Genomic DNA, 3,928 nt, shown 5'->3' with positions numbered 1-3,928 from the left:
CGTATGCCAACCCAAGAAGGAGGGGAGAGGGAGGAGGGGAGGGAAGGGAATGAAACGCAGAAAGCGCGAAGTAACCTTAGAGAGCGCGGCCAACCTTCCTTCTTCGACCCCCCTTGAAGCCGTAGGAGGAGGGAGGGAAGGCAGAGGGAGAGAGCCGGGGTTAAGCGATGAATTTCATTTTACGGGGTCGACGCCGTTTCTGCCTTTTCCTTACGGACGATTTGCGTGAACGTTCATCGTCGAGCTTCTCACGGCAACTGTGGAACCACCACTCCGTGTTACGTGTCTCTCCTTTATTTTGATTTTCCCCTTCTACTTTCCTCGTCGCCGGCGGCGATTAATAAATCTCGGCATAATAACAATCGGATTTATATAGAGGTCGGTCAAATAGGCAAAGTTTAATAATAAGCGAGGTTAGTAACGTTTAGCTTGTTTTTAATTCATTATATTCAAAACAAATAATAATCGGAAATAACTATGTATGTATTGTAGCCAAATGTTATGGTTATATAGCGGATCGAATATAATAATTACGAATGAATGTTATTCAAGCGTTTCAATTAAATAATTAATTCATTCAAAATGAATTAATTATTTAAAGTAATTTTAAATACTCTTTTTTAAATTTTTAACTTAGTTTTTTTAACCGTGAAATAAAAGTTCCTCGATAATTTCGAGTTTCGAAGTTTAACAATTTATCGAATTATTTTTCTCGTCGAAAATTTTCCTTTCTTTTTTCTTTTTTAAATAAATGCTCGTTCAAACGATAAAACGCATCCTTCATCCGCGAGCAACATCCCCAAACAATCTCGCCGAGAAGCATGATCTCTCTCTCTCTCTCTCCCTCCGAATAAAAAGAAAAAGGAGGGGGAGAAAAAAACGATCGTAAAATTAAATCGTTTAGGCCAGACGGTTGCCACGATATTCAATAATCGGGCAGCATACGTGTAGGGGCTAGGCGATGCGGGGCGAAAATTTCGTTATCGCCTAAACAGGGGCGGCCCGGTTGAAATGTCGGGCACGTAGAGCGAGCACTCGTGTCGTCGCGGCGGGATCGAAGGCGCTATTATCAGCTGGCGGCACGTGCCGGGGCCACGTGTACCGGAGCAGATGGCAAAGGCCCTGTGGATGCACCTTGCGAACGCCCTACGCGTTGCGCCACAGCCTTCGTTAATGGAGGCCCTACGGGCTTCCACGAGACGAGAACCCGAAGCGCAGGTGTCGTTGCGCCCCGATTGAGCGTGACGATCGAACAGCGGGATAGAGTTGTTGGGGAAATGTTATCGACTTGGCCGCCTAACCTATTATTCCTTTTCGAATCGTCACTGTATCCAGGAATTTTTGATTTTCTTCTCAACTAAAATAGTTTCTTTCTTGTCATCTATTTTTGTAACCTATTATTCCTCTTCGAATCGTGACAGGAATTCTTGATTTTTCTTCAATTAAAGTAGTTTTTCTGTACTTTCGTTATGTTTTTGTATTCATCTTTGAATCTTTGTAGTAAATGATTTTAATATGATGTAACAGGGAAATATATATATATCGTGGGATAAAGTATGATCTAAGTCTTTGAAAAGTTTGATTTGAATAGTGAAAAGTCGCTGTTCACAGATTTCGATTGAGCTGATTATATTTGTCGAGTATATAAGCTTGCGTTAGACGAAGCGAGATGAGGTAGAGAGAGACAACTCTATGTTTGTTACACTGTCGCGCCACGGTGTGGCGCGCCGTGTCATTCTGTCTTTATCTCGTCTAAACTTCAAGTGCTTATAACTTAATAATAAATAAGTCGAGAACAGTTTTAATGTTTAGTTATCGTTTGAATATTTTTTTTACATGAACTGCATAAATTCCCCTGTTTATACATCGAAATTGAATATCGGTAAGATATTTTCTGGTAAGATGGAATTTATTTTAGGGAATAAAACCGTATGGTATTTATTCATCCAAACGTTAGAATCGAATATTATATGTACGAGCGATTCAAACATTCCTCTCCATGGATTTTTATTCTTTTTATATTTCACGACGTAAAAATATCAAAGATATGGAATTCTTTATATTTCATTCGATGCTGGAGTATATCTTCGATTGTCACGAGAAATTGAAAATATATATCATTTTTCATTTAAAAACGCTTATACAAAATTTTATCTACGTAGAAGGTAAAGAATTCGTGTATTTTAAGGATAGGGCGATGTGTTATTTTTTTGTCGTAAATCATGTCGAAAGAATGTTAGAAAATTACATTGGGATTTTAATCGTGTTGCGTTTTGAGCAACTTTGTTAAGGTTAAGATAATGCAAGAAAATTACATTTTACTTTACTTGAACAAGGAGTTTAATTATTAAATATTTAATTAAATCTTTTGTTCGGTAGTCTTTGTCGTGTCTTCTTAATTAGTTTTCTAAATCGAAAAATCGTACAGGAGATTAAAATCCACGCGCTTTTAAATCTTTTAATAATAAATTAAAATTATTACATATTACACATTACTTTCTTGATAAAAAACGCCATTTCTATATTAATAAAAAAAAAAATTTCTATATTAATTCAAAGAAATTGTTTTAAAGAAATTTGGTACAATGTATATAAGTTTTATAGGTTTATAAGTTTTATTTTAAGGTTAATATTTTTTTTTTATATTTTTTAGTACAAATAAGAATTAGAATATTAGATGGAAGTTAAAGGTATATACAAATACGTGAAACTTGCAGTACTGTGTACGTTTAAATGTTAGGAATCAGTGAATATAAACTCGCGAGAAAAGTAGCTGAGAACGCAAACACTTGTATTCTTCTATTAATTTTAACGAGGAAATTATATTTTTGCTGAGCGCAAATGTTTCTATAAGCAGATTTATCATATTACGAATAAAATTACAGAATTTATCCCATGCAATTTATTTAAATTTTCAAGCAACTTTTATGAAAATTTTGGATGATGAGAAAATCTGATTTTTGTCGAAAAAAATATCGACTAACATAATAGATGTTTTAAAAATTTAATTTTTGGCCAAATTAATTTTTTCCTTTTTTAAAATTTTTAAAATTGCTTTATTTGATAGGATATAAATATTCACCAGAGATTTAAAAATTATTAAAATTTTTTTTCAATTTTTATACATATTATTGAATATATTTTTTTCTATATTATATTATATGCCATGAGATATTATAGAATAATTATAATATTGATAGTACGTGTGTCACAACAACTATATTTTTTTAAAATAAACTTTCACTGAGGATTATTCTTTAGATATAATTTTTTTAATAAATGTCACTCACCGAGTTAATATTCCATGATGTTGATTTCATTTTGCACAAATCTGAAAAATAAAAAAAAAAATAGCACATTAAATACAAACAATAGAAAATAACATATAAAAGAAATAAACGTACAATGTGCGTTTCGAACAAACACAGAAATTTTCGATAAGAGAAAGCTATTTCTTATCGAATTAAGCCATGTAATGTGCTTTTATATATAACTAAATTATATAACGTAGTAATAGCATAACAAGATTCCTCTGATTGCTTTGTCTCAAAGAGGAACTGAGAGAACAGTAAGTAAGTCTATTATTTAAAAAAAAAGAAAAATTCGTAGAAACGAAAGAGCCAAGTCCTTTAATAAATACATTATGATGCAACGTAGTAGTGCAATACTACAATTTTTTTTCTTTTATCATCACGATGACAAATGGCAAAAAAAAGACGTATGAATAGCAAAACATAAATAATACAAAGTTAAAGTTAAACAGAACTTTTATTAATACTCTAATAATCGATAATAGCGATACTTCTAACCTCAAAAATCTTCAATAATTCAATTTTACATAAACAACAATAAAAAATGATCGTTTGAGAAAAAAAATTGTCCTCAATTATAAAGTTGAGTATTAACAATTTCATCGACGAGAGATTGA

General features: G+C 32.5%; 1 long non-coding RNA gene across 1 annotated transcript in view; it reads right to left on the bottom strand.

The window, feature by feature from the left end:
• LOC116185458 overlaps positions 1-3,928 on the bottom strand; it is a 130,946-nt gene that overhangs the window by 37,862 nt on the left and 89,156 nt on the right. The window contains exon 2 of the long non-coding RNA XR_004150313.1: positions 3,291-3,331. This is a non-coding gene — a long non-coding RNA (uncharacterized LOC116185458). The remainder of the gene's footprint in view (positions 1-3,290; positions 3,332-3,928) is intronic.

The sequence above is a fragment of the Apis dorsata genome, unplaced genomic scaffold (genome assembly GCF_000469605.1).
Source record: "Apis dorsata unplaced genomic scaffold, Apis dorsata 1.3 scaffold_188, whole genome shotgun sequence".
Classification (NCBI taxonomy): domain Eukaryota; kingdom Metazoa; phylum Arthropoda; class Insecta; order Hymenoptera; family Apidae; genus Apis; species Apis dorsata.
The sequence above is the reverse complement of the archived record's forward strand: the minus strand, read 5'-3'. Positions and strand labels throughout refer to the sequence as shown.